The sequence below is a fragment of the Grammomys surdaster genome, unplaced genomic scaffold (assembly GCF_004785775.1).
Source record: "Grammomys surdaster isolate TR1022 unplaced genomic scaffold, NIH_TR_1.0 125940, whole genome shotgun sequence".
Classification (NCBI taxonomy): domain Eukaryota; kingdom Metazoa; phylum Chordata; class Mammalia; order Rodentia; family Muridae; genus Grammomys; species Grammomys surdaster.
Window position 1 is genome coordinate 431,809 of NW_021620762.1, and position 8,901 is coordinate 440,709.

The window sequence follows — 8,901 nt, forward strand, 5'->3', positions numbered from 1 at the left end:
ACACATATACACACACACACACACAATACACACAACACATACACAAAACACACACAATACACATAACACAACATACACAACACCCACAGCACACACATACACAATACACACACATACACACAATACAGACAATACACACAACATACACAACACACAACATACATACACAACACACACACAACACACACAATAGACATACAACACACACAACACACACATAATAGACATACAACACACACATACATACAACACACACAATAGACATACATACAACACACAATACACACAACATACACAACACCCATACACACAACACACACAAAATACACAACACACATACAAAACACACAACACGCACACACAACACTTTTAAAAAACCGCCTTTATTGCTGTACAGTAACTTAGGCCACAAATGTGCTCTGAACACCTGCAGCTGGGCTACCGGATCTAGCACAAAGCCTATCTGATAACAGTCGAGCAGCTCCTTAAGCCTGCTGAACGGCATTCAGAGAGTGGAAAGTGGAAAGGCCAGGTGCGTGCTCTGGCCCATCCTAAGGTCAGAAAGCACTAAGTCAATTATAGTGACTTAGTGTACAGAGACTTGAGAAACCCCGGGAAGTCAGCCTGCCTTGCAAGGCTATCTGTTTTTTCCCTGGTTTGAACTGTTTTTGTTTATTTGCTTTTGCAAAATGTTTTATCTCATTCTTTCTCACTATGTTAGGTCAGCAATAAATCCCATTGTCCCTCCATTCAGGCCTCTGCCTCAGAACAGCTGAGGCACAAGCAAACCCTCCCATCTGTTAGTCTGCCTGCAGTTTCCCAGGCACTCAGCTCTGTCTTACTGCAGGAGAGATGCCAGGGCTGACCTCGGGCTCACGCTGCCGGCCCGGTTCTCTGCCCACTGGAGTGTCTACACACCTGCTCAGCAGCCTGCCCAGCCAGGGGTTGACGGCTCCTGACACGCTCCAGCCAACATGCCTTCAACTAACCCACCTGCTCCGTCTTCCACAGTGAAGGAACGCCACCTGGGATGCCTGTCTTTGCGTCCCATGCCCCTTGTTTTCTTGTAACTGCACAAACAGTTATAAAATGAACATTATGGAAGGCCTGACCAGTGCAGAATGGAGTACTTCTGGCTAAACCCCATATCATCACTCTGCAGCTTTTTGTTTGTTTGTTTGTTTGTTTGTTTGTTTTTGTTTTTCAAGACAGGGTTTCTCTGTGTATCACTGGCTGTCCTAGAACTCACTCTGTAGATCATGCTGGCCTCGAACTCAGAAATCCGCCTGCCTCTGCCTCCCAAGTGCTGGGATTAAAGGCGTGTGCCACCACCACCCGGCTATCACTTGGCAGCTTTAAGGAAACAGCTAAATCTCAAAGGAGCAGAGTTTCACAAACCTTGTGCCAGTCCTCCTGTGCCAATGTAATAAGGAAGTCCTTCTGCTTTGACTCCCACAGAAAATGCATTCCCCTTGCATTTGCACCACCCTTACACACACACACACACACACACACACACTCTTCTGTCACCTTAGTCCCACCTTACAGACCCGTGCTCTGCCAGTGTCCCACGAAGCTAACATCTATTGGTAGAATAGAGGCTGGTCCGTTCATGACTGGGAAGGAAAATCAGCCCAGGGCAAGGCCTTAGGTTTATCTCCAACATCACCTCAACAGATTCATTTGTTAGACTCTGCTCCTTTAGTGAGGTGTGTTCTTTCATGACACTGCAGTCAAGAGGGAAGTTCTGCTAGGTGTCCTCACTCACGCCTCTCCTCTACAGACCCCTCAACACACTCCATCCATATTGCAAGGCTAACCTGTATCCTGCAGACATCCTAGAATACGCTTCAAGACACATGTATTTAAAACACGCGTGTATGCTTGTATGATACTGTGCTTTATAAAAATGGTGCCATGTTGTAAAAATTATTGTGTTTTAGTGGTTTCAGTGAGCAATGTCACTTTACTTGAGCTTTATGGGAGCTGGAGAGATAGATAGCCGGACACTTTAGAGCATTGGCGGCTCTTGCAGAGGTCTTGGGTTTGGTTCCCAGCACCTCCATGATAGCTCACAACCATCTGTAACTCCAGTTCTGGCCTCCAGGGGTATGGGACATGCACACCGTGCACACATATACATACAGCCAACATACTCACACACATAAAATAAGAAAAATCTAAATTGAGCCTGTTGGTTTACGTCGTTCTAGTTTATTCCTTTTCTCTGTTATTTTTTGTTCTTTTTTTTTTTTTTTTTTTTTTTGAGACAAGGTCTCACTGTGTAAACCTGTCCAGTCCTGGAACTCACTCTACAGCTCTGGCTGGCCTTGAACGCACAGAGATCTGCCTGCCTCTGTCTCCTGAGTTCTGAGATTAAAGACGTGGGCCACCACTACCAGCTTGGCTATTATTTTAAAAGCTCATAATCTATTTATGAATCTATTGATAAATTTGTATATTGGTATAAACAAGCCATCAACTCCTTTTCCATTTTCAAGTGTGTGTGCACATAAGAGTGTGTGTGTTGTATGGTGTATATGTGTGTGTGCATATTTGCATGTGTGTGGACATATATGAGTGTGGGTGTACAAATTTACATGTGAGTGTGTGTGGTGTGCGTGTGTGTGGTGTATATGTGTGCATATTTAAATGTGTGTATTTGTGAGTTTGGTGTGCATGTTTGTGGTTGTGCATGTGTGTATATATATATATGAGTGTGTGTGGTATGCACGTGTGTAGAGTGTGCATGTGTGTGAGTGTCTGGTGTGCATGTATGTGTTTGAGTGCATATCCATATTTGCATCTGTGTGGACATACATGACTGTGGGTGTGGGTGGGCATGTGGAGACCCTGAGATTGATGGCATGAATCATCCTCAATCGTTTTCCAACTTATTCATTAAGGCAGGGCTTCTCAATCAAACCCAGAGCTCATCAATATGGCCAGTCCTGCTAGCCAGCATGCTCTGGGGATCCCCCTTCTCTGTCTTCCAGGATTAGAATTACAGGCAGACAGCCATTCCCACACAGCACTTATGTGAGTTCCGCAGATGTGAGCTATGGCACTTATTTGCTGAGCTGACTCCTCAACCCTGGTTGTTTGGTTTTGAGACAGTCTCCCTATGTGGACACGAGCTAATCTTGATCACCTGGCCTCAAGTGATCTTCCCACCTCAGACTCTGGAGAAGCTGAGGATACGTGAGTGTGTCCCTGAGCCAGCACTTGTAGCGAGTAGTTTTATGTCACCGCCTTTTGCTCCAGGACTGGCTGTGCTATGGAGCCCCGACCCGCACTCCCCTTTGTTCTTACCGACCTTTGCTCTGGGAAGTGGGCCAAGTCACCAGTGCCCACCTGGCTTCCCTGAATCCCAGGATAAAAGACACACACACACACACACACAGTTTGTTACTTTACAACTTGCCTTCTTGCCACAATTGCTGGGTGTTAATATCTCCTACCTGGAAAAGCATACCCTTATCAGTTTATTATCTTCGTCTCTCCACTTGGCGTAAACTGCAGTGGCTAGTCCCACCTAGCCCCTCCCAAACACCCTTGGCCACCTGCCTGTAGCCTGTAGCGGAGGCCACAGGCCCAAGCTCCCCCCTCAGACCTCACATGGTTGCTTTGTTCTTCTTCCTCCAGTGCAAGGCAGAAAGTCCTGCGTCTGCCTTTTTCTCCTCGGACCCAGAAGTCCCACCTGTACCATCAGCCCAACAATTGGCCTCCAGCCTTCTTTACTGACAATTAAGAACCAATTGGGGAACAAGACTTTAACATCAGGACCACCGTCTATAAGCACTGTAACGTTTAAAATGTTAAAATGAATACCTTTACAAAAAAGCTGCCTGGGAACACACACTTTTTTCTTTTTATGGTGAAAACAGAACAGTTGCTGCTGGTAGATGTTTTAAAATATTTGAAATATGCATAGACACAGGTAATACACACTGTAACATGCAGAGGACAGCTTTTGGAGTCAGTGCTTTCTTTTCACCATGTTGCAACAGTGTCGACATTGTAGCCTGCTGCTGCTTGCTTCTTACTCTCGGTTAGCTGACTCATGAGCCCATCTGTCTCAGGCTTCTATCTTACTTTAGAAAGGCTGAGATTACAGACACGTGCCGCAGCATCTATGGGTTCTAGGACTCCAAACTCATTGTCAAGCTTGTACAGTATGGTGATTTGCTTTAATTGTCAACTTGATACAACCTACAGATGGGCTTGTCTAGAGGGCACTGTCTTAAGTTAATTGACATCATTAAAGTAACAGTCCACTGTAGGCAGCACCATTCCCTAGCCAGGGGTCTCAACCTACTCCCGGAGAAATGGACCTGAGCACAAGGGAATAAGTGAGCATATGTGAGTTCATTTTCCACTACTCCTGACTGTGGATGTGATGTGACAAGATCCTATCTTGACCTCCCCCCATGGAGAGACTATAGCCTGGACCTGTAGGCCCTTTCTCCCTTAGTTGCTTTGTGTCAGGATATTTTATCCCAGCAGCAGAAATGAAACCAGAACACTCAGCAAACTTTTTTTTTTAACCCACCGAGACATCTTCCTAGCCCCACATTTCCGTTTTGTTGTTGTTTGTTTGGGTTTTTTTGCTTTGTTTTTTGTTGTTTTTGTTTGTTTGTTTGTTTGTTTGTTTGTTTTGAGACAGTCTCTCACTACATAGCTCTGGCTGTCCTGGAACTTGCTCTGTTGACCGGGCTACTCTCACCTCATAGAGAACTGTTTTCTTCTACCACTGAGAGCTGGAACCAAAGCTATGAATCACTACACCCAGCTCACATTTTCTGTTTTAATATTCACTACCAAAGAGGCTCAGCCATGGATGCCTCCCTCAGTGTTGGATTAGTAGGAACTTCCCCACAGCCTCCCAGACAGTGTGCTGGACTTGTTTTCTGCTCCCATGATGGACGCGACGTTGGAACAACTGTTCGTTTGACAGCACACTGCATAATCTTTAGGTCTGCCCAGGCACCTGGGCACAGCAGCTCCTCTGTGGCTCTGCCAGGAAGCTTTTCCCCCTCTTCTGGTGGGAAGCGCTTGCTACACACTGCAGCTTCTGATGCCTCCTGAATCCACGAAGGAGCACATGTGTGTGCCGCTCACCTTAGCTCTTCACATAGTTCACAGAGCAGGGTTTGATGTTTCCACATGGGCAGATGTGTGTGACCCTGCTATCTCCTGCCCAGCTCAGCTGTCCCTACGGCAGGGTCATCCCTACCAGGCTCTGCCTCTTCAGATGCCTCTGCGAGACGGGTCTCTGACCTCCAGCTTCCCTCTGGTTAAGGACTTCAGATCTCACTCTGTCTTACTCAGCCAACTTTCCTGACTAGATGTTTTCTTTGAAAAGTGTCCATTTCATCAAGGTTTTCAAATGCAGGGTATTAAATTTCTCCTGGTCATACTCTTGAATCCTTGATTTAAAAAGAAACAAAGCACCCCAGCTCCTGTGTGCACTCGCTATTCCCCGTGTCTGTGTCTTTTTTCTTTCTTTCTTTCCTGATGCTTTTTGTTGGCGGACTCCTCATCCTTGTTGAGTCTTAAAGAAAGAAAAACTCTGTTTGTTTGTTTTCCATTTCTTTAATTTCTGCCTTTATTGTCTTGCCTGCAGGTTTTTTTTTTGGATTTGTTTTGTTATTATTCTTCTGGTTTCAAACGGGAAGTTTGTTTGGCCTGTTAAAGGGAAGTTTGTTTGGCCTGTTTCTAATCGACTCTGGCTTAAGGTGAACAAGGCGGGGAAGGCTGGGTTTGGTTTGGTTTGATTTGATTTAAAGACAAGGATCCTCTGTAGCCCAGACTGGCCTAAAACTCTCCATGTAGCACAAGCTGGCCTTGAATTGGGAGTAAATCCTCCTATCTCAGAAATCTCACAGCTAGGATTACAGGACACCAACCCTGTCCCCACACTCACCATGGGTATTCTAATTAAGTTCTGAGAGCTGCATGATTTCTTCTTCTAGTTCTCACTGTAAGGTCCATGATTCACCAAAGAATGATACCCTGGACTCAAACAGTATGGAAATGCAGAGTGTTTTATTCTGCTGAAGTCCAGCATGCTGGGATCTCCCATTACCAGGACAGAGAAGCCACAGATTACCAGGGTGTGGGGGCTGGAAACTTGCTGGGGAGGTCTGGAAACTGTTACTGAGGAAGTAGTTGAGGAAGTCTGGACACTGCTGCTGACCCATTGTCCTTGCCTCAGGCCAGATGACGAGGCAGCTTCTGAGGCCTGGACTTGCACGGAATTGCCCAACTATTGGAAACAGAGATTTAGACCCAGTCTCTCCTTAACTGCCCGTTTGAAGCCTGTCGTGGAACCAGCCTAGCTTTCTCACTACTTAGCCTCTCAAGAAGTCTCTGATTGTCAGGGCTGGAGAGATGACTCAGCCTGTAGAAGCATTTCCAGAGGACATAGGCTCTGTTCGCAGCAGCCACATGGTGGCTCACAACCATGTGACCTCACATCATCCCCCTGACCTCCACTGACTGTTCCAGGGGATTCAACCCTGCTCATGGGCTCGAATGGAAATGGTGCACACACATACACTCAGACACATAAGCACAAAACAGCTCTGTTCAGTTTCTTAACTAGGGCTGGTGAGATGGCTCAACAGTGACAGGGCTCACGACTGCCAAGCCTGACAACCTGAGTTTGATCCCCAAAACCGAGTGGTGGAAGATGAAAACCAACTCCCCAAGTTCTCCTCTGACCTCCATACATATTGTGGCACATGCACATACCAGATAGACAGACAGATGGATGGATGGATGGATGGATGGATAGATAAATGATAGATAGATAGATAGATAGATAGATAGATAGATAGAGACAGAGACAGACAGACAAAGTCCTTAATTTTACTACAATATGACATGTCATCCACGTCAGGTACAACTCATACTTACATGGTTTTTGTACTTGCACTTCCCACTCCACAGTTCTGAACGAATGGACCACTGCTCTTTTTATCGTCACATTTAGTTATTTGTGGTGTGTGTGTGTGTGTGTTCAGACATGTGTGCTAAGGTGTATGTGCGGAGGTCAGAAAACAACTTGCAGGAGTCAGTTCTCTCCTCCCAGTATGTAGATCTCAGAGATTCAACTCAGATTGTGTCTCTCAGCTGCAAACAGCCGTCATCCACTGAGCCATCTTGTCAGCCCCTAAAGGTTCGGTTTTGCCTTTTGCCTTTTCCGGAATTACAATTTCTCCCCATTTGCTACAGTTATCATTGCTTTACGCTTAGTTAACGCCTCTTCCCCCTCCCCAGGTGTACTGGAGATGGAGAAGGAACTCAATCATAAACTAAACAGTTGCTTTACCGCTGAGCCACGTCCCAGCCCAGCACAATGAGAGAGGAGTGGGTTTTCATCTCTGGAAAGGCCATCTTTTGCCTGCAGCACTTCCTTTGGTGAGGCAAATGTCCATGGTGCCCGAGTCTCTCTCTGATCCTCTTCTCTGTCCCATCTGCTCCTCAGTCCCTGAGTAAACCCAGAGGTGTTTGTGTTATAGCTTTAAAGTAAACAAACTGCTTACTTTATTTAGAAAGTGGTTCTTTGAAAGGTCTCCTACTTTGAGACTCTCCGGGATTCACTCAGGGGTTAGAATGGGCAGCTGGCTTCTACTGGGATTCTGTTACAAATTTGTTTGTAACAGAATCCCTCTCTCAAGTGCCCAACTCACATTCTCTGAATGTCCTCTGCCAACCTCCCTTCCTCCATAAACCCTTCATCTCCCCACCCCCAACCTTATTCACCTCATGCACACCCGGTACTGTCTTGATGTCTGCTCCTCAGAGGACAAAAGCCATATAAACATAGGTTTAGAGCACACAGATCCCACTGACCAGATTGCCTCTATGACACTGTAAACTGTACCTGTGAGGGATGATGGGCCGTGGCCCTAAGTTCCCTGCATCTCCCCCCACCAACAGGTGAAGTCTGCTCCCCAGCTCTCCTCTGGGCTGGCCCTGTGACTTACTTTGGCCAGAAGAATGTGGCTGAGGTAGCCACGGTATGGTATTTGAGTCTGGGTCTCAAGAAATCTCAAAGTCTCTGCTCCTCCTGCTTCAGCACTGTGCTGAGGTCTCTCTATGAACAAATGACTTCTGGGACAAAAGACAAGGTAGACAGAGAGGCACAGACACCCTGGGACAGCAGCTTCCCTTGCAGCTGATGTCCCAGCCTGAGGTCATCATGGACGCCCAGAAGCAGACCGGCCAGCTTCAGGAAGCTGTGAGGAGCCGGGCCGTGACTGCCCAGCAACCTGAGGGTGATGCATAGTAACAATCTGTTACTGTTTCTCCTTCAAGCTACTGAGTTTTAGAGGTTGTTTGTTTCCTACCAATTAAAACCAACCCAGGATCTATTTTTAAAGGTCACTTCCTGCCTGCTACTGGTATAGTGGTTTGCTTGTTTCTTTTTTAATTTAAAAGATTGCGTTTATCTGTTTGTAATATATTTGTGTCTGTGTGAACCCTCAAGTGCCACAGCGTTTTTGTGAAGGTCAGAGGACAACTAGCAGGCACCAATCTCCTTCCACAACAGGGAACCCAGGGATTGAACTCAGGTCACCAGGCTTAGCTATAAGCACCTTTACCCACTGAGCTGTCTTGCCAGCCCTGACATAGTGACTTTTATTTCCTGCATTCATTAACTACCAGCTCCAATACTTCACCTATAAATTGCATGTCTCCCCATTGATAGCTACCTATAAACGGCTGCTTACTCTTTATCTTTCCAATTCTTGCCTCATCATTGACTCTTCTTAATGATCTCTGTCCATCCTCCAAACCAACATCAAACGTACGTGGGCTTATGCTCAGGGGTGGACCCCTCCTGTAGCTGTCAGTAACAGGCCGTTAGGTCAGACACAGAGACGGGCAAGA